Genomic DNA, 22,726 nt, shown 5'->3' on the forward strand with positions numbered 1-22,726 from the left:
ATTCATCAAAGATGATAATGGGTATCGAATCCGTAACCCGCACCCGATAGTTTAACGGTGACCCATTATGTCGGTTCCCCTTGACAAAAGCCGTTCCATGACAACATTTATCATCATAGAAGTGATACATCCGTGATGAAAAAGTAACTATTGTCATGGAATACACCCCCGAAAGCATAGGGGTATGACTATCTTGATTTTGTCATAAAACTATCATGGATGTACATGGGTGACAGAAAATGTGACCTACTATGACAAAAGCGTATCATCACGGATATGTCTTTTTTAGTGGAGGGTATCGGCTGGACTCGTACCGAAGATGGCTTCTCCTTTGTATGATGGTCCATCAATGATCTTCTGACATAGCCGAGGGCAGTGGAGTGAAAGCAATGCGTGGTGGTGTTGTGTAATGTAGATCTACCACCGGCTACCACATGTGAGGACCGTGCAGGATAGATGGAGTGTCCCGAAATGGAGATTTTGGTAGTGTCGGTGCCCTTCCTCCCACATCAATGACTTCGTCTCGTATGCGCTGGCAAGCTTTCTCCATCCAATGCTTTTTGTGGCGAGCGGCTCGATTGCCTACTTGTGCAAACATGGTCATCACTCGTGTGGCACCTCGTGTCATGACTGTGCGCATATGTAACTATTGAGATCAGAAAGTGGAGGCGAAACCAAATGATGACTTTGGTTTGCTAGCTTCTTGAGTGCCAAGTCTTGAGCTTTAGGTGAAAATCCTAGGTCAAGTCACAATTTTTTATACTTGGCTATAATGATGTTTTTCCATTGTCACCTGCTTATAGAATGCTTTTCTTGGAGTTTACTCGAACTTAACCTTTGGAATGATAACCCACGGTCTGGCACTCGGTGGTTGGATCCAACAACGGCGTTTGCATCTCGTTCCCTTCATCGAGTCGTTACTTTTGGAGAATCCTTCTCATGTGTTTGTGTTGTCAAGAAATGGCCATTCTAGTATTTCGTCGACTGTTGCGTTCATTGCTTTGTCCCCCCCCCCTCAGGCATAGCTTTTCTCTTCTATGGCGTTGATATTTGTCGGCGCGATCCTTTGTGTGTGTGTTGGCCATTGCAAACAAACAAATCACCAAATCAGGGCGAGTTTGCATGTGATAGCTCAATACATGACACCTAATTTGCAACCAGAACCAGATAGAATATACCACATGAATATGTCATGCCAAGCTATTTGGTACGTTAATTCTTTAAAGATCAACACATCATTTTGCTAAAGGACAATTCTCAAATCAGTAAGTTCTCAACCACTTCCAATGAACAACAAATTTGCAACCGATGAAACTTTGGTGCACATGCTATCCCTTGAATAAGTTTTGCGATAATTTACACTGACCCAGTGCTAAAAGCTTGCACACTAGGTGAAGTCTAGGCAAAGATTATATAAAGCAAGCCTTATCCTTGCACAATGAAATAAAGAGAGGCCACGTCGAACCACGGACGTCTTGGCACAAACGGGAAGTACTTTAGCACCACATCATGTCTGTTCTTCTAAAGAACGAAATTCTTATATATTCATGGACCTCTAGGGTTTTCCCATTCTGGACGGCATGCAAACTTTCATTGGCAATACAAGTTTGCATGAATGGTCCATCCTTTACAAATTTCATAGTTCAAGTCTAATAATATTTGTTCATGCGACCATAGAGAGTGAATTTATTCACATCAAATACTGCACCGTTGTCTCAAAAAGTTTATCAACCACAATGTTGTAGGCCTTTTCAGTAGGATGAAAGCTGTCCCAGAAAATATAATCATAACCATTTGGACATGCATGTTGATTTTTAACAAATATTGCTGCATTTAGCAGGGTGCTGCCACAATATCCTTCGGTTGCCTCCTTGAATCCTATATTACAGGAAGTTTCAAAATATTTAGTAACAAATAATTATGATGATAACATGTCAACCAACTTGTATTTTTAAACACCATATAAAGTCACATATTCCTAAGCCAAGTATATAAACTATGTAAATATTAGTATAGTAGTTGTTCTTGATACTTTAGTTTGTCCATAATTTTGTAAGATTTATTGCATTTTGGAGTTTCAGGTTGGTCATAGTGGGAAGTAACTTAGAGAAGTAATATGCATATGTTACTAGTCTATATTATTACCTTCATAATATATGTGTAGTGTCATGCAAGCCTTCATTTATTTAGATATAGACTCATTTAACTTTTGGGGTGTGCTATGTTACAGTAACATATTATGTTAGCACAAACACATCTCTCATTAACTATTTGCCAAGCAAAATTGTCTTGAGATGTGTTATGTTACTTGCTATGTTAGTCTCCCTATGACCAGCCTAAATAGGTTTTCATTGTTATCTGTCAATATATTTATATTGCAGCGATACTCTACTGTTACATTTAACATGCCCTAAAAATGAAAATCAAGGATAAAATGTGTACTCACCATAAAAACCAGGATGCTGAATGAGCTCAAGCAGATTGTAGTATATGTCAAGATAAATAAACTTGGAGCCTTGAATAGTTTTTTCAGCATTTAACCGATGAATTTCCGTTGCTATTTCAGAATTGAATAGTTCCACCGCTTGATTTCTCATGGGCTCATATTCTCTTGATCCAAGTTTGCTTTGCGAGGGACAACATCCAATTGGTGGAATGCCAATGAATCCAATCCTCTTTGCACCCATCTCATTTAGTTTCTGTTTATAAGAATATATATGAACATACTAAATTTTATAAATATCTGGTTTACTGATCAAATGCTAATTAAACAACATATACATGGATTGTAAATAAAAGTAGGTGACTGTAAGTACCATGATAATTATAAATATCCTTATGCTGAAACTTTGTCCAGAGATTTCGATGGTACAGACTGAGTAATGTACTAAATTTTCAAACACATAAAATGTATTTGTGTCAACTAAAGGAATCTATTAAATGCCTTACGAAACGAATGGGTCATAGTGTTTGAGTTTGAGGGAAATACGCAAAACTTCAAAATTCCGAAGAACTAAATGAGCACGAGAACTTTGTTGAAAAGGAGGGAGCCAAACAAGTTTTTTTAAGAAACTATGACATTGACTATTTCCCAGCAGGTTTAGAGTTTTAATGAATACTCTTACCATAGTAAAGTTGACGGCGGAAGAGACAAGAAATTTCACGTACGAAGGAAGATTATATTGATAGGGCCTCAAAGGAAATGTAAAATAATTGTTTACAAGGTCATTTGCCCCCATTACTGTGAAGTATATGCCTTCAGATATAACACGTGTCATCTCATCTTCTCTGACTGAAGTTTTTAGTCTCCCCTTATATTTGAGGAATAATCCAAGTTGCTCAGTGCTCGATCTAGCATTCCTAATCATAGTAGGAAGTTAGCATTAGGAATCTCTAGTAATATTCTTAGTTTCAGGTGAAACCAAAATGAAATATACTAGTACACGATAACTGTATTGTGTGAGATGCATGTGATATGTTCTGTTACCACGGGTATCGAAGTAAAAGGATCATATCCGCCGCCATCAGAAGCAAAGACGACACCGGTGAGTAGCTCACTTATTGGAAGATCGTCTCTGAGGTACGGTGGCAATAGTTCCTTCATTCCTAACCTAGAAGCTGCTCAATCAAGAAAAATAACATCAGTAGATCTTCTAGTTTTCAGTTTTCACATGGTGCAAGACTAAGAGGTTGGTGTATAGATAAAGTGACATTCAAAAGTTTAAAATTATAAAGTGAAAAGACATAGAGTTTTTGAAATAGTAATTAATCATTTAAGTAGTAATGAAGATGGATATACTCCGTCATCTGTTTGGCCTTGGTATCACGTCTGTACGTCTGTGCTTGGTTGTTGCTCAACATGCAACTTAATTAGTGCAACCCATTGATGGAGTTGTCATCATAATAGTGGTTATTTCAGCTTAATTAGTATATTAATTGGATAGTATTATTGATATAGATTAGTACTAGTTGGTTTGCATTAAATGGAGAAAAACACAAACGACGGACCAGTACGACCAAACATCCGAGGTTAGAGGCTTAGAGCAACATCCATATCGCAGCCTCATAACGCGCTCCGAATGGATATGAAGGCTGCTGAGACAAAACGTAAATATAGAGTCCCATAAACATAGTTTTCTAAAAACTTTTTCCAATGTGAGACTGTTTATCAGTAGCTATAAGATTTCCCTTCCTCACCTCAACAATGAAAGTTTTTCCGTACTTGGATTTCAACACCTATTTACAAAATGAATTTCAGTAAGGATTACAAATACAATTTAAACGACATCAATAATAAGATTCTGTCCTAATTGAATCGCAGTATTTTTCTCCTATTTGAAGTGACCGCGCAAGTGTTGGAGGCTTCGACTTCCGCGGTCACGCGGTCGACAAACGTCTGTGCATCCTGGATGCGGGATAAGGCCACAGTCTTAAAGGTCGGCGTGAGAGCGACGCTCATTTTTGCCATGGCAGCCATCAACATGTGATCGAAGTATTCAAGGGTGGTTGGTAGGCGATCGTGACCAACGGCTTAATCAAGAGAGAATTCCTTATTTAACACTGTCTTAAATTTTCTTTCCTTATTCGACACTGGAAAACTTTTTCTTCTTTATCTAACACAAAGTCTAAATTTTGTTCCTTTTGTGACACTTTCATCCATTTTGACTACTTATCTAACACAAAGTACTAATTGCATGGTTATCTTTGGTCTTGCCGTCGGAAGGTCCACGGAGAGGGCGTAGCTGCACCGACATGGTCGATGGGGTTATGGCAACGACGAAGTGGGAAGATGGGGGGAGGGGGTGGCGGCCGTCCGAGGTGGCTGATTAGGATAGAGTGCGCTAGTGATGGAGATGAGGGAGAGAGGGAGAATGTGGTGGCAATGGTGAATGGTATATGGGTATATACCCATAATGGGCACATACCGACAGGAAACGAGGGTGGATTTGCTGCATGCGATGGGAAACAAATACGAAAGACTCGGCGACCTTTATTTGACACTCTTTCAATTGGATAAGCGGGCGCAACATTGGTAGTGGTGGGTGATGAGGTTATGTACATAGGGTAGGGTCATGGACCTATCTAGGATACCATGCCCAAGGACATCATCATACGAAGCTACCTTCCAGTCGACCAAGAGAAGTTCCACTCGATCAAGGGAGACTCCGCTCGACTGGCTAGAAGACACTCGACCATGAAGATGCACTCGACTATCAGAAGTTCAGGATCTACTCTGCATCCAAACGGTCTGTAATTAAATAGTCTTAATGGTCATGATGACACTTTATGTAGGGCGTTACCAGTAACGCCCAGCCTTAATGTACTTTAACCCTCCTCTACGTGGGCTGGCTGGGGTCCTGGCGTCCTTTATATAAGCCACCCCCCTCCACTGGTAGAAGGGTTCGCACCCCTGTAACTCATATACACAGAGATCAGTCGACCGCCTCCGGGCTCCGAGACGTAGGTCTGTTACTTCCTCAGAGAAGGGTCTGAACTCGTTAAACACTCGCGTGTACAACTGCTCCATAGCTAGGACCTTGCCTTCTCATACTTACCCCCATTATACTGTCAGACTTAGAACCACGACAGTTGGCGCCCACCGTGGGGCTGGTGTCTTAGCGACTTTTTTGGAGAAGTTGCAATTTGTCCGAGCGCCTTCATCATGGTTTTCGGTGGAGCTCAGGTCGAGGGCCGCGAGATCCGTCTCGGTGCGCTCACTTTCATCGCCGACGACTCCGCTTGGCTCCAGGAGGCACCACTCGACATCGACGCGCTCCCCGTCCGCGGGGCGACGCACTTTCGGGCGTGTGTCCGCGGCGTCTTGCTGCGACAACCGTCGACCCCGTACCGGTCGACTCCTGCGCCATCCTCCCTCCCTGTCTCCCGCCAGCGCAAGCGCTCCGGTCGGTCGAGGCTCCAGCGATGGGTGAGACACGCAGTGGCTCGCCAATCGGCCACCACCCAAGTCGCGGCGATCGAGCCCGACGAATCTCTCTACGGCCTGTTCGACCTGTCGACTGGCTCCGTAGAGACTGCATCCGAGTGCGATAGCAGTGATCCGGCGGCGGAAGTCCTGATGGTCAACGGGCCCCGTAGTCCTCCCGGTTTCCCCCGCGGCGACGGGGTGGACGACGAGGACGACCCTGCTCAAGCCCATGAAGAGTACCAACCCGAGCCGCTCACTTCCCAGCAGAGGGAAGAACTTCGCCGCCGGAACATGGATGCTCTGCATACTCCCATTGCAGGAGAAACACCCGAGGCTCGCGCCCTGGAAGAGGCGCGTTTAGCCAACCTGGCTGAACGCACTCGACTGGAGAATCTTCAGCGAGCACTCGACGAGCGTGCGCGTCAGCGAGCGACTAACTCCAATCGACGTCAGCTCTTTCCGCAACCAACTCAGGTATATCGAACCCCAATTCAGAATTTGGCAGCTGCAACCCGCATAGCGGAGTCGATTCAGCCCTCTCAGTCAGAGGCTGGAAGAGGCCTGATGCAGATCAGAGATTTGCTCCGGGCGGCAGGAGATCAGAATTCAGCTGTGTCGCAGTCACGTAACAGGATTCACAGTCGATCTGTCGCTGCGAATACTGTTCAGTCGGCTCACAGTCCAAGGTCGCCTCCGAGGCGCATGGGACGTGAAGGCCGGCGGGACCACTATGATGACCGATTTGATCGCGATGACCGGCGTCGAGTGCCCACTCCTCCTCCGAGAAGTGGGTCTAACGCCCATCGGCAGCAAGATGACAGACGCCAGCTCAGTGTCGGGCGGAGAGCTCCAACCGACCCCAGAGGGCCAGGCTTTGACGCGAGATCCATCATCGTGCAAGGTTTGGTCGACCGAAACAGAGCTCATAGAGGTGGTCATGACAGAGATGTGCCCACAAGCAGCCGAGTCCATGTTTCAGGTCCAGAATGTTTTAGCAGAGCGATCAGAACCGCAATGATACCCCCCAACTTCAGGTTGGCGACTGGGGTGAATAAGTTCACCGGAGAGTCTAAGCCTGAAACTTGGCTCGAAGACTACCGAGTGGCTGTTCAGATTGGTGGCGGTAATGATGAAGTGGCCATGAAACATTTGCCACTTATGTTAGGAGGTTCAGCCAGGGCATGGTTGAATCAGTTAGCTCCCAGCAGCATTTACACCTGGGAAGATCTTTCTCGAGTGTTCGTCAGGACGTTTGAGGGAACTTGCAAGCGACCTGCTGGACTGACTGAGCTACAAGTTTGTGTACAAAAGTCGAGTGAAACACTGAGGGATTACATCCAGAGGTGGATCACTTTGCATCACACTGTAGAGAATGTGTCGGACCATCAAGCGGTCTGCGCCTTCAAAGAGGGCGTCAAGAACAGAGAGTTGAGCCTGAAGTTTGGTCGAACCGGAGACATGACCCTGAGTCAGATGATGGAAATAGCCACCAAGGCCAACGGAGAAGGAGAGGATCGACTCTGGAGCAGCAAGTACAAGCCGAGTCAGTCGGATAAAGGAAACTCCAGTCGGAAGCAAAAGCGGAAGGCCGAGCCAGCAGCTCCTGGAGAGGCTCTGGCCGTGACACAGGGTAAATTTAAAGGGAAACCCAAAGGATCTTGGAACCCCAAGAAAATAAAAGATAAGGAGGGTAATGATGTGATGGACCTGCCGTGTCATATCCACACAAAGAAAGACGAAGAGGGTAACTTCATCAACCCAAAGCATACCACTCGCCAGTGCCGGCTCTTAATCCAACAGTTCCAAGGGAAACAGCCGAAGGACAAAGAGAAGGAGTCGGACAAGGCTGAGGACAAGCAGGACAGTGATGGAGAGTACCCTCATGTCAACTCCACTCTGATGATTTTTGCTGATGTAGAGAGCAAAAGTCGACTGAAAGTGATCAACCGTGAAGTCAACATGGTCGCACCGGCAACACCAAACTATCTGAGATGGTCGCAAACTCCCATTACTTTCGACCAGTCGGACCATCCTACTCATATTGCCACCCCTGGGAGGCAAGCACTGGTGGTCGACCCGGTCGTCGAAGGCACTCGACTGACGAAGGTATTGATGGACGGCGGCAGCGGGTTGAACATTCTGTATGCTGAGACGCTCAAGGGAATGGGCATTCCGATGTCCAGGCTCAGTTCCAGCAACATGAGTTTTCACGGAGTCATCCCAGGAAAGAAGGCTGAGTCACTCGGCCAAATAGCTCTGGATGTGGTGTTCGGCGACTCGAAGCATTTCCGCAAAGAGAAGCTGACATTTGAAGTCGTGGATTTCCAGAGCGCCTACCACGCTATCTTGGGCAGACCAGCCTATGCCCGCTTCATGGCTCGGCCGTGTTACGTGTACCTCAAGTTAAAGATGCCTGGCCCCAAAGGCGTGATCACCGTCACTGGTAACCGGAAGAAAGCAGAAGAGTGTTTCCAGAAAGGCTCAAAGATTGCGGATGACCAGATAACAGTGATAGAGCTAGAGGAATACAAGAAGAACGCAGATCCGAGTGATTTACTGCGGGCCAAGAAACCCGCCACAGAATCAGCATTTCAGTCGTCCGGTGAGACGAAGCCAGTTCACATCCACCCGACTGACCCCAATGCAGCTCCGACCCATATTTCCACTACACTCGACTCTAAATAGGAAGAAGCGCTCATCCAGTTCCTCCGTGAGAACTGGGACATCTTCGCATGGAAGCCAGCTGACATGCCAGGTGTTCCCAGGGGACTGGCTGAGCATCGCCTTAGAGTCGATTCGAAGGCAAAACCTGTTAAAGAACATCTTCGACGGTCCGCCGTTCAGAAGAAAAAGGCCATTGGCGAAGAGGTGGCTCGACTCCTTGCAGCAGAGTTCATCCGAGAGATATACCACTCCGAGTGGCTCGCCAATGTCGTTATGGTTCCCAAAAAGGACAATTCCCTTCGTATGTGCATTGATTTCAAACATATCAATCGGGCCTGCCCGAAAGATCATTTTCCTCTCCCTCGCATCGACCAAATTGTCGACTCGACCGCAGGGTGCGAGAGATTGTCTTTTCTAGATGCTTATTCCGGGTATCATCAGATCCGTCTGTATGGGCCCGACGAAATCAAAACAGCTTTCATCACCCCATTCGGGTGCTTCTGCTATATCACCATGCCATTCGGCCTCAAGAATGCCGGAGCCACGTTCATGAGAATGATTCAAAAGTGTTTACTCACTCAAATCAGTCGGAATGTGGAAGCATACATGGATGATATCGTGGTCAAGTCGCGAAAGGGTTCCGACCTGTTGACTGACTTAGCTGAAACATTTGCCAATCTCAGGAGGTATGATATCAAGCTCAATCCTTCAAAGTGCACATTCGGAGTACCTGGCGGGAAGTTACTCGGTTTTCTCGTTTCCGAACGAGGAATCGATGCTAACCCAGAAAAAGTTGGCACCATACTCCGAATGAAACGCCCTGTGCGTGTGCACGATGTCCAGAAGCTTACTGGATGCTTGGCCGCGTTAAGTCGATTCATCTCTCGCCTCGGTGAAAAGGCGTTGCCCCTTTACCGACTGATGAAGAAGGCAGACAAGTTCGAGTGGACTCCAGAAGCTGATGCAGCGTTTGCCGAGTTAAAAACTCTGCTCTCCACCCAGCCGGTGCTTGCTGCTCCAATCAGCAAAGAGCCTCTGTTGCTTTATATTGCAGCCACAGGACAAGTCGTCAGTACAGTACTTACGGTCGAGCGGGAAGAAGAAGGGAAAGCCTTCAAAGTTCAGCGCCCAGTGTATTATCTCTCTGAAGTTTTGACCCCATCGAAGCAAAGATATCCTCATTATCAGAAGCTCGTATATGGGATCTACATGACCATGAAGAAGGTTGCCCATTATTTCTCTGATCATGACATTACAGTCGTCAGCGACGCACCATTGTCAGAGATTCTGCACAACAGAGATGCAACTGGTCGAGTGGCTAAATGGGCGATTGAACTCCTTCCCCTTGATATCAAATTTGAGGCAAAGAAAGCCATTAAGTCCCAGGCTATAGCAGATTTCCTTGCCGAGTGGATTGAACAGCAGCAGCCGACTCAAGTTCACTCGGAGCATTGGACCATGTTCTTTGATGGCTCTAAGATGTTAAATGGTTCTGGTGCTGGGGTAGTTTTGGTTTCTCCCCGAGGAGATAAGCTCAGATATGTGCTCCAGATCCACTTTGATTCCTCCAACAATGAAGCAGAATATGAAGCACTGTTGTATGGGTTGCGCATGGCCATTTCACTCGGCGTCCGTCGCCTTATGGTTTACGGCGACTCAGATTTGGTGGTCAATCAGGTGATGAAGGAGTGGGACGTGAGAAGCCCAGCCATGACTGGATACTGCAATGCAGTGAGGAAGCTTGAAAAGAAATTCGAAGGGTTAGAACTCCATCACGTTCCCCGACTGAAAAATCAAGCGGCCGATGACTTGGCGAAGATAGGTTCCAAGAGGGAAGCCATTCCGAGTGGCGTGTTTTTGGAACATGTCTACACACCATCGGTTCAAGAGGATCCTTTCACTGAAGAAGCCCCGCAGCCTAAAAGCGCCACAGATCCGACTGAAGTCGAGGTCCCAGCGGTGGTCGACTTGATCATGGAAGTTTGGTCATCACTCCCGATTGGACAGTGCCCTACATCGCCTATATTTTGAGGAAGGAACTCCCCGAGAATGAAGAAGAAGCTCGAGAGATCGTCCGCCGGTCCAAAGCCTTCACCGTCATGAGAGGTCAATTATACAGAGAAAGTGCGACTGGAGTCAGCCAGAAATGTATAACACCAGAGGAAGGTCGAATGATTCTCAACGACATCCACTCGGGGACCTGTGGCCATCATGCGTCTTCTCGGACCATCGTGGCCAAAGCATACCGAGCTGGTTTTTATTGGCCCAGAGCGAATGAAATGGCGAAGGAGATAGTCGACAAGTGTGAGGGATGTCAATTTTACTCCAATATGTCACACAAGCCCGCGTCAGCTTTGAAGACTATACCACTCGTCTGGCCCTTTGCTGTATGGGGTTTGGATATGGTTGGCCCGTTGAGAACAGGAAGAAGCGGTTTCACACATGTGCTGGTAGCAGTCGACAAGTTTACCAAGTGGATTGAGGCCAAACCCATCAAGAACCTCGATGCTGGTACCGCTGTCAGCTTCATCCGAGAACTGATATTCAGATATGGAGTCCCGCACAGCATCATCACTGATAACGGGTCAAACTTCGATTCTGAAGAATTCAGAGCTTTCTGCACGTCTCAAGGCACGCGAGTCGACTATGCTTCAGTCGCCCATCCGCAGACGAATGGACAGGCAGAACGAGCCAACGGTTTGATTCTCAAAGGGTTGAAGCCCCGTTTGATGCGTGATCTCAAGCATGCGGCTGGTGCATGGGTTGACGAACTTCCCTCGGTGCTTTGGGGGTTAAGGACCACACCCAACCGGTCGACTGGAAGAACTCCATTCTTCTTGGTCTACGGAGCTGAAGCAGTCTTGCCGAGTGATCTTCTCCACAACGCTCCCCGAGTCGAGCTCTACACCGAAGCTGAAGCAGAACAAGCGCGGCAGGACGCAGTCGACCTTTTAGAGGAAGAAAGAGAGATGGCTCTGATCAGATCGACCATTTATCAACAAGACTTGCGTCGCTTCCACGCCAAAAACGTGAAGAGTCGAGCCTTCCAGGAAGGAGATTTAGTTCTCCGAGTGGACCAGCAGAAACCACACAAGCTTGCTCCTTCTTGGGAAGGTCCCTTCATCGTCACCAAGGTTCTCCACAATGGAGCATACCGTCTTTACAATGTCGAGCATCAGATCGACGAGCCCCGAGCTTGGAACGCGGAGCTTCTCCGCCCCTTTTACACTTAAGTATTCACTCGGATGAGTTGTAATAAAAGTACTCCTGTAGTTTATTTATCAAAGACAAGAGCTTTATAGTTTTCCCAGTGATTGTTATTACTTTTGTCCATATAAAACAATCCCCCAGTGGGTGGCTTAGCTGCGAATCCGATTCGCCTAAGTCTGTAAAAACAAATCCTAACCGAGTGGTGAGTCAGTCTCCCACACGAAGGCTTAGCTGCGAAATCCGTTTCGCCTAAGATAAATAAAATCCTAACCGAGTGGTAAGCAGCCTTCCACTCGAGGCTTAGCTGCGAAATCCAGTTTCGCCTAAGATAAATAAAATCCTACCGAGTGGTAAGCCAGCCTTCCACTCGGAGGCTTAGCTGCAGTCCAAGTACTCGCCTAAGATAAATAAAATCCTACCGAGTGGTAAGCCAGCCTTCCACTCGGAGGCTTAGCTGCAGTCCAAGTACTCGCCTAAGATAAATAAAATCCTACCGAGTGGTAAGCCAGCCTTCCACTCGGAGGCTTAGCTGCAGTCCAAGTACTCGCCTAAGATAAATAAAATCCTACCGAGTGTTAAGCCAGCCTTCCACTCGGAGGCTTAGCTGCAGTCCAAGTACTCGCCTAAGATAAATAAAATCCTACCGAGTGGTAAGCCAGCCTCCCACTCGGAGGCTTAGCTGCAGTCCAAGTACTTGCCTAAGAACAAGTACAACATGCGTTCCGCAAGGAGGACGAGGTGCAGGTCGACTGCTACCCTCTCCTTCCGAGCTACGCCACCAATTCAAAAATCCTACTGAGTGAAGAGCAGACCTCTCACTCGGGGGCTTAGCTGCAACCCAGTGTTCGCCTAAGTATCTGAAATCCTACCGAGTGAAGAGTAGACCTCTCACTCGGGGGCTTAGCTGCAGCCCAATGCTCGCCTAAGTATCTGAAATCCTACTGAGTGAAGAGCAAACCTCTCACTCGGGGGCTTAGCTGCAACCCAATGTTCGCCTAAGTATCTGAAATCCTACCGAGTGAAGAGCAGACCTCTCACTCGGGGGCTTAGCTGCAGCCCAGTGCTCGCCTAAGTATCTGAAATCCTACTGAGTGAAGAGCAAACCTCTCACTCGGGGGCTTAGCTGCAACCCAGTGTTCGCCTAAGTATCTGAAATCCTACCGTGTGAAGAGCAGACCTCTCACTCGGGGGCTTAGCTGCAGCCCAGTGCTCGCCTAAGTCTCTGAAATCCTACCGAGTGAAGAGCAGACCTCTCACTCGGGGGCTTAGCTGCAGCCCAGTGCTCGCCTAAGTATCTGAAATCCTACCGAGTGAAGAGCAGACCTCTCACTCGGGGGCTTAGCTGCAGCCCAGTGCTTGCCTAAGTATCTGAAACCCTACCGACTGGAGAGCAGACCTCCCACTCGGGGAGCTTAGCTGCAGCCCAGTGCTCCCCTAAGTATCTAAAATCCTACCGAGTGGAGGACAAACCTCTCACTCGGGGACTTAGCTACAGGCCAGTACTCGCCTAAGTGAACTAGGATGCAAGCCGATGGCAATAAGCGCTTTGCTTCAACCTGCAAAGGATGCCTCAAACCAAAGGCAAGCATGTTCAGTGACGAACCCAAGTTCGGATAATACCTAACGGAACCAAAAGTGCTCAGGCGCTGAGCCTGCTAAGGTTTATCGGTTACAAAACCCACTCGGCATACCGAGGCAAATTTAAAGTATCAAGTTCAGAAGTTTTTTACCCCTCCTGTGGAGGGCTAGAAGGTGCCACAAACTCGTCCAGATCAATTCCATCTGCAATCCGAGTGGCAGCGGTGATGAAGGTCTCCATGAAAGATCTGAAATCGTGCTTCTTGGTGTTGGCCACCCTGAGAGCCACCAGCTTGTCCTCTCATGCATCCTTGCAGTGAACGCGGACCAGAGACAGAGCAACATCCGCGCCGCTCCTGGCCGAAGACTTCTTCCACTCTTGCACTCGACTTGGGACCTCGTTCAGTCGAGTCATCAGAGACTCGAGGTCGTTCCGGAGTGTCTCTCTTGGCCAGAGTGTTGTGTCGATGCGGGAAGTTGCGACCTTCAGCCTTGCGAGATAATCGATGACGGCAGCAACACGAGATTCAAGTCGGAGCACGTTCATGGCGACTTCATCTTTCACAGGAGAGTTGATGGGGTCCAGGTTTACTTCCAGTCGACCAGTCTCCTCTTCAAAGTTCTGACAAAATTCTGCAAGCACAACCACCGAGTCAAGACAAACAGTCAAAGGTTACAATTGAAATATTTGTTTGATACAAAGGATTACCTTCAAGCATGAGGAACAACTTCTTGGCGAGTCCACCCAGATAAGCCTCTAGATCATTCTTCTTTCTCTCCAACTCGCTGGCCTTGTCATTCAGGGTGGTCTTGTCGCTTTTCAGTCGAGTGACCTCCTGGTTGGCAGCATCTAGAGCAGCTTTCAGATTGGTGTTTTCTTCTTCAAGCTTAGTCACTGAAGCCAGCTTCTCATCCGCTAGCCTGGTCTTCTCTAAGGCAGTTTTTTGCATCTCAGCCAAGTCAAGCTCTTGTTTCTTCAGGGCGTCCCTCACTTTGCCTACAAAGTTACAGTAAGATTAGATTCGGAAACAAGTGAGAGGCAAAGGCAGTCGTCAAAGGCCTCACCAAGCATACCTTTAGCTTCCTCCTTCGCCTTCGTCAAGTTCTCTTGGGCCAGTTTCAGATCGAGCTCGAGCTGAATGTGTTTGTTCTCCAACTCAGTATAACGAGCCGCAAGGTCACAGGATTTCTACGAAGAACCAATCGACAGACGTCAATTCACTTCCGAGTGAGTAAGGAAAAATCATAGCGTTTCTAAGACTACGGCCGAATGCAAACATTCGACCATAGTCTCGGGGACTACACCCAGTGGGTGCACTCAGCGTGCCCCCACTAGTTTCATCAAGAGTCGACCAGTCGACCAACAAAAAAAAAGAGGCAATGTTCTTTAGACTATAGTCGACTGCCAGCAGTCGACCACAGTCTCGGGGACTACACCCAGTGGGTGCACTCAGCGTGCCCCCACCGGTCTATGAATCTATTCGACCTTGTCGAGTAAAGAAAAACTCAAAAGCATAAAGACTATGGTCGACTGCCAGCAGTCCACCATAGCCTTGGGGACTACACCCAGTGGGTGCACTCGGCGTGCCCCCACTAACCCGGAATTTCAATCGACACACACCCAGTGGGTGTAGGACAGACTCTAGGAATTTCAGAAAGAAGAACAGGCAGTGACCGACTGACCTGAACATTACTCTGGAGTGCCGAACTGGCGTCATAGGCTGCCTGGCTGGCTTCTCGAATTGCCTTCACTTGCTCCATCATGACCCCCGCTTGGCGTATCGCTTCTCTAGCAACACTGGCTTGGTCTTCTGGAACGGGTAGGTGGAGAAAAGCGAGGGTTGAGCAGCACGCGACGACGAAGGGCGAGCACTCATCAACGGCACCGCGAAGGTTACGGTGGGTCGAGTGACATTGTCTCCCTCCACGACCAACGTCTCAAGTGCTGGCACATCCCGAGTCACCTTGCCAGCAGGCGTTTTCTTGCTCCTCCTTTGCCTCGGTGGTTCTTCGTTGTCGTTGTTAGGAAGGTCAATAACAATGTTAGATGAAGCTGCAGAAAGAATCAAAATTAGAGGCAATAAGTCAGTCGACTGAGAACGGCATCACAAGAATCATACCAGGTTGCGAGGTAGCAGCATCCTCCATCTCGTGGTCTTCAGCCTTGGCCGAAGTATCAGAAGTAGCAGTGCTGCAGTTCCAAAAGTCAGTCGATGGGCCCATGAGTCGACCAAGAACAAGTTCCTGAAGCAGGGAAAGCTCGAAACTACCATTACCCTGAGATAGTGGGGATCACCATCTTCATCTTCGGCAAGACCTTTGCGGGCTTCGACGGTACCACTCGAGATTGCTTCGGAGCCTTCTCAGTCAGCGCCGGAGAAGTGGTCCGAGGGCGCTTGGTCGACTGGGAAGCGGTTGCGACCCCTTTACCCCGCTCAGTCGCTGGATCATGGACAAGCTTCGAGCGTCTTTCCGAGCGGGGAGGTACAACTTCCTCCTCCTCCTCCTCTTCTTCCTCCTCACCAGAGTCGTCACCCTCGTCGTCGTCGTCAGCATCCGAATCCCACTCCTCCGGGCTTTCGCCCCCACTTCCTTCCCCCTCCTCAGTCGGCGTCTGCGCCCCATTGGGCATCGAGTACAATTCAGTGGTGGCCTGTCAGACAAGCAATAAAGCAAAATGAAGATCAACCGACCAATTCGCGGCAAAGCAGAATGGATAAAACAAATTTACACTCGGAGATAAGCAGCCATACCTTGTCCGGTGTATAGGTACAGTCGAGTGGCGGGATCCTCCTCGCCCCTCGAGGGTTGTCCTTGTTCCCTGTGATGGCGGCCACCCACCTCTCCAGCGTGGCGTCGTCGACCGCCTCTGGATGGACCCGAGTGGTATCTTTAGTACCGCAGTACAGCCACATCGGGTGACCTCGGTACTGAAGTGGTTGGATACGCTGCCTAAGGAAGACTTCTAGAAGATCCATGCCCGCCACTCCGTCCCGAATGAGTTGGACCACGCGCTCCACCAACATTTTTACCTCGGCTTTCTCCTCAGGAAGCACCTTCAGAGAAGACGGCTTGTCCACTCGGACCATGGAGAACGGAGGAAGACCAGTCGACTGCCCCGGCATCGACTCGTCTTGGCAGTAGAACCAAGTCGACTGCCACCCTCTTATTCCTCAACTGAATCCCAAGACCCCCGCACATCTGTATAACCTTGGTCCTCTCATCACCCGGACTCGCCTTTTTTACTGTCTGCGACCGACAGGTGAATATGTGCTTGAAGAGACCCCAGTGCGGTCGACAACCCAGGAAGTTCTCGCACATGGACACAAAGGCAGCAAGATAGGCGATGGAATTGGGATTGAAATGGTGGAGTTGCGACCCAAAGAAATTCAGAAACCCACGGAAGAACACACTCGGCGGCAGGGAAAAACCACGATCTACGTGAGTGGCTAAGAGAACGCACTCACCCTCCTGCGGCTGCGGTTGACACTCAGACCCCGGGAGCCTCGCTGACCCATGGGGGATCAGTCCCTCATCGGCCAGGTCGTCGAGGTCCTTCCAAGTGATGGTCGAGCGGATCCAATCCCCTTGGACCCAACCCTTCGGCAGGCGGGACCTCGACGAAGATCCGCCCCGACTGGACGGTCTCCCCTTCGCTTGCCCCGTCGCCGTCGCCTTCTTCGCGCGCTCTAGAGCCGCCGTCTTCTCCTTCACCATTATCGCCGGCGAAGCGCTCGAGAGGTGGATAAGGCGGAGGTAGGGGCGGACGCCGTGGGCGGAGGCAGAGAGGGAAGAGAGGAGAATGGGGAGGCACTGTTCAAAAACTCTTCTCCAACGCTTTATATAAAGGCGCTTCCGAGTGGCTGACGAGTGGGTCCGGGCAGATCTGTCACATCCCGAAACATTCGCACACGTACGATACGTGGCGAAAAAGGCGGCACGGAAATTGAGGCGTCCACGCCTTATCCCGCCCGATTGCCGCGCATCACCCCGCTTCGCGCGCTTCCCAAATTTCAGATCCCGCAAAATCCGCTAACAGCAGATCGATCTGTCAGACGATATCCTTCCCGCGATCTGTCGCTCGGAAGTCCACCGGAGTTCAAAAGTTCACTCGACAAAAGTTAAGAATGGATCAAGGCGACTGAAGTAAAAGTCGACGCCAACGCCGAAAGAAGAACCGCTGATCCAAGATACGACATAATCAAAGTACAGTAAATAAGTCGGAGAAAATCGTCAACTCCTTCCTCACTCGAACCTCGATCCATTCGGGGGCTAATGATGAGGTTATGTACCTAGGGTAGGGTCATGGACCTATCTAGGATACCATGCCCAAGAACATCATCATACGAAGCTACCTTCCAGTCGACCAAGAGAAGTTCCACTCGACCAAGGGAGACTCCGCTCGACTGGCTAGAAGACACTCGACCATGAAGATGCACTCGACTATCAGAAGTTCAGGATCTACTCTGCATCCAAACGGTCTGTAATTAAATAGTCTTAATGGTCATGATGACACTTTATGTAGGGCGTTACCAGTAACGCCCAGCCTTAATGTACTTTAACCCTCCTCTACGTGGGCTGGCTGGGGTCCTGGCGTCCTCTATATAAGCCACCCCCCTCCACTGGTAGAAGGGTTCGCACCCCTGTAACTCATATACACAGAGATCAGTCGACCGCCTCCGGGCTCCAAGACGTAGGGCTGTTACTTCCTCAGAGAAGGGCCTGAACTCGTTAAACACTCGCGTGTACAACTGCTCCATAGCTAGGACCTTGCCTTCTCATACTTACCCCCCATTCTACTGTCAGACTTAGAACCACGACAGTGGGATCGGCAGCCATACAGGCGACAGCGCCATCAGAACTTCCTTCGTACACGAGTGGTTGACCGATGGTGCGCACTTCAAACCAACACCCACAACCTCAAAAATATAAAGGCTCACGGGTTGGATATGAAGCGCACTCCATAGATCTGCAGGCAAAAGGGCATATGGCGAGTCTATTAGAATGGACTTTTCGGTCAAAATCACAATATTGATTATTATTATACCTCTTTTTGCGAATGGATTATTATTATACCTTTTTGTGCGAATGGATTATTATTATACCGATAGGCCCGATATGGCAACTCTAGCAGAGTTTCTCTTAGGCAGGCTAACTGCATTTCATTATCAGCTCCTATGTTCCCGGCATTAGATTTCCATGTTAATATTTTCCCTACATGGACATGTTACATGACATGTACAGTGTTTTGATTTGGATGCCAAAATGTCTCGTGCATCAATACTTGAGGAGCTTCCAACGGAATTACCCCCTCCAAAAGCAAAATGATACTACGGGTCGTTTGGCTCCAAATCTAAGTTTGACCCAGCTGGTCTTAGGAACGTCGCTCGTCGCAATGTTTTAGGTATGTGTGTTGCACTGATCACCAGCTTCCATTGAGCTTCTTGCCCAAGTTTGCTGCATGTGTGGGCCGTGGCGCTGATTTCCTTGGCCACACTTTCTAGCAAGCCACATTTTCCTTACCTTACGTGTTAGGTGCGGTAAAGTTAGCCTTCAACTAGACATTTCCGTAAATATTCTCAGCTTGGTGTAACTAAAGTTCCATAGTATAAAACGTAGTAAAAGAAGCCACTCCATCAGTTTTACTACTACGTAATACTTCCTCTGTATCAAAATATATAGGATGGTTAAAAAAAGCAACAGCAAAGTCAGTCGCCGGTCGCTACATACGTACCTAGCATGTCCCCGGGAACCTTCCCATTTGAGAACCTCCCGGTGGCGTTGCGCCAGGGAAGTCCTGCCCGTAAGGCGGGAAGTCGGCCTTCGCCTCCGTCAGCGGTGGTTGTTGTTGCCGGGATCGACGATCGAATCGCCGAACACAAACACTGCAGAGATTTTGCTTTTCGCCGTGCTTGATCCATCGGCGGATGGGGGACGCGCCATCAGTATCAGCAGCAGGTTCATGAATAGAAGCGCGAGGCCAGCGAGGACGCCCCGGTAAAGAGACGCCATTGCTTAGCTCCGTACTAATAGTTCTGTGCACCTATCAGCTATAGCGGTATAGTGCCTACAAGGTGAAGCATGGATCACGCAGGGGGAAGTTTTATAGCAAGGTATACAGAACATCATGCAGATGGTTGGTTGCTAGTTGCATGCACCGAATACACCGTTTCGCTGCCGATTAAATGTGCGCGCGCTGGCGTAAGATTGATTATGGGAGGTCCGAGTCTGGCTTCTTTGTGATCATGTGCACGTAGCGCCTTCCATGGCCCACCTGCGCCTACTAGTGCGGCGAGACTCGCTTCAGCGGTCAGCTTGTGTCGGTCTGCGATAAGGGGAGCACCAGTAGAAAAAGGGCTTTTAGTCCCGGTTCATAAGGGTCTTTAGTCCCGGTTCTGTGAACCGGGACTAAAGGGTCATTACTAAAGCCTTCCCCTTTAGTCCCGGTTCTTATACGAACCGGGACTAAAGGCTCTTCACGTGGCCGCTGCCTCGAGGCCCACCTTTAGTCCCGGTTGTACTAAAGGAATTTTTATGATTTATTTTTGAAATTTATTTTGAATTTTTTTTATTTTTAAATTTCTGAATTATTTTAACCTCTCATCTCTAATCACCCATCATCACTGCTCAATTTAATCTCTAATCACCCCTCATCATCTAACTTTCCGGACGGTCACCCATCCTCTCACTACTCCAGCCTGAGCACGCTTAACTTCCGGGTTCTATTCTCCCTCGTTTTCAAGTCTGCACTTGTTGTTTTCCTAACAATAGTAAGATGTCAATCCTATTAACCTCAGGAATTTAGCTTGAGCAAGAAGTCACATATTTCACTGTTTGAGTTTAGAACTATTGGTCTAAAAAACAACACTAATATTTAGTAACACTAATATTTCTTGAATAATTAGTTTGACCATTGTTTGACCATAGCTTGACCAGATTTGACCAAAATTCAAAAAAACTGAAATAATTATTTAGTAACACTAATACTTCTTGAACAAAAATAAAAAAAACTGAAATTTGATGAATTTTTTTGCCTCCAGATCTTAAAAGCCCCGTAAATTTTTTTATGTTAGGTTTTTGAGGATTTTGAAAATGTTTAACGGGATTTCCCCAGGTAAATTTGGATGTAACTTCTCGAGTAGATGATTTTTCATATAAAAAACTTTTTAATCCGAGTTCGTATGCAAAAGTTATGCCCATTTTACTAAATTCTAGAGAGATTTTGCAAATAAAGTCGAAATTCATATTTGTAAATTTTCCCAATAACTAGACCATATATCACATGGGAAACTTATTTTCTTTTATTTTTTTTGACATTTTCATCATTTTTTTTATTTTTTTTAAACTGAAAAGGCGATCCACAGAGGGGGGGTAGAGTTTAAAAATGGGACCTTTAGTACCGATTCGTGCCATGAACCGGTACTAATGCCTCAAACCCCATTAGTACCGGTTGGTGGCTCGAACCGGGACTAAAAGTCTAACCTTTAGTATCGGTTGGTGCCACAAACCGGTACTAATGGGCATCGCACCCTTTAGTCCCGGTTCGTGGCACCAACGGGACTAAAAGGTTCAAACGAACCGGGACAAATGGCCCACGTGGCCCGGCCGGACCCCTGGGCTCACGAACCGGGACTAATGCCCCCATTAGTCTCGGTTCTGGATTGAACCGGAACTAATGGGCTAACCCAGCCTGGACCAAAGCCCTCTTTTCTACTAGTGGAGGGTGCCCTTGCACATGCTACAGAAGAAACACATGCGATGAGGTGGTACACAGATTAAATATAAAAAATAGAACATGTTGCGGTAATTGCCTTCTTGAAATGTAAACACACACACACACACAACCCCCCCCCCCCTCCCGTCGCCCCTGCGTGGTTACAGGCAGATGACTCCCAAAATATGGCGGCTGCCATACCTTCATTCCGAGCATTATACCTATGCGTGTGTTGTGTCGCTCATTTTTACCGCTGGTAGAAAATGCTAAAGGGAGTCTGGTTCTCGCTGGTTATTAGGTTGGCCTAATGGGCCGGCACATGCACACAGCCACAAACTTTGACGCAGTCTGGTTGGGCCAAGAAACCAGTCGCCTACGCTTCGAGCACCCACGCACTAGACAGAAGTACACACGCACGCGCGCGAAGCCCAGCAACCCTAAGCTAGCGCGGCAGCTGGCCAGGTCGCCAGGAGGCGGGCGACCGACGACGGCAATAGGGCTTAGGCCTCCTTTGGTTCATAGGATTGGAAAATCATAGGAATAGGAAAGTCATAGGAAATGAGATGACATGCATCTCAAATCCTATGCATAGGAATAGAAAAAGAGATGCCCTTTGATTCACACCATAGGATTTTTTCCATTGAGTCTAGGCTAATGTTTGTTTTCCTATGAAATGTGGAGGATAGGAAGAATTCCTCCATAGGAATAGGATTTCATTCCTACAAACCAAAGAGCTCTGAAGGAATTTTTCCTATAGAAATCCCATCCTATGAAAATCCTATAAAATTCCTCCAAACCAAAGGAGGCCTTAGTCTGGCGCAGTTCCAGCGTGTCGGCGTTCCAATGTCCCACCAGAAGATGGAAAGAAGGGAGGGGGGGCCTAGCAGAGCCAATGGAAAAGGGTGAGAGGTATATCTCTCATTTTCCCCCTAAATTTTAGTAGCAATTTCAACAGCAGCTCGAAATCAAGCAGATTTTAGTCACAAATTAATGTTGTGAATTGCATATTCGACAAGATACTTTGAAGTACTTGGTAGTGCCAGCAACTCCAATCCAAGCACCCGCGAAAGTGTCAATGTTTCGACACATGCCACGCAATTAAAAGCTTCATTATCGATATGTTTTAGGTTCTTTTTTTATTGAAAGATGCCTACATTTTCATTTTATTTGGTTATTCATTTGCACGGTGCATTGTTAGTGTGTATTGACTCTTTTGGTTTTTATCAAAATATTCTTTGCTTCAGACTTCGCCACACCTTAAAAGAATTATCCTCCGCCATGGAGGAATCCTTAGATCTCGCCGCCGGGCCTCTCCTCCTTCCCCCCTCCTCACTTGCCGCCACCAGAGGGCACGGCCAGGCAAAGCCCGGTCGACACCAGCGGGGCTTCCTTGTCTTCTCGCTCGGAAGGGCTAGAGTCGACGGGCCGGGATGCCGTGCAGGCGTGTGGCGTGGTGACACGGCGACTGGGCGATGCAGTGATGGTGCAGAGCTGACTGGTGTGTGACGGGGTGAGGCGGCAGAGCATGCTCGGGGGCTGGATGTGGTAACCTTAGGCGGATCTGGCCCGTGGGCGGCGCGGTCTGCAAGCAGTCACCTCTTCCATGGCCTTCTTTGGCTAGTGGAGGTGGGAGG

The 22,726-nt window shown here is 48.1% G+C and overlaps 1 pseudogene; it reads right to left on the reverse strand.

Annotated features, from left to right (window-relative positions):
* Positions 1-1,690: 1,690 nt before the first annotated feature.
* On the reverse strand, positions 1,691-19,390 carry LOC123158062 (GDSL esterase/lipase At1g20120-like; annotated as a pseudogene).
* Between the last annotated feature and the right edge of the window lie 3,336 nt (positions 19,391-22,726).

This window comes from Triticum aestivum, chromosome 7B (genome assembly GCF_018294505.1).
Source record: "Triticum aestivum cultivar Chinese Spring chromosome 7B, IWGSC CS RefSeq v2.1, whole genome shotgun sequence".
Classification (NCBI taxonomy): domain Eukaryota; kingdom Viridiplantae; phylum Streptophyta; class Magnoliopsida; order Poales; family Poaceae; genus Triticum; species Triticum aestivum.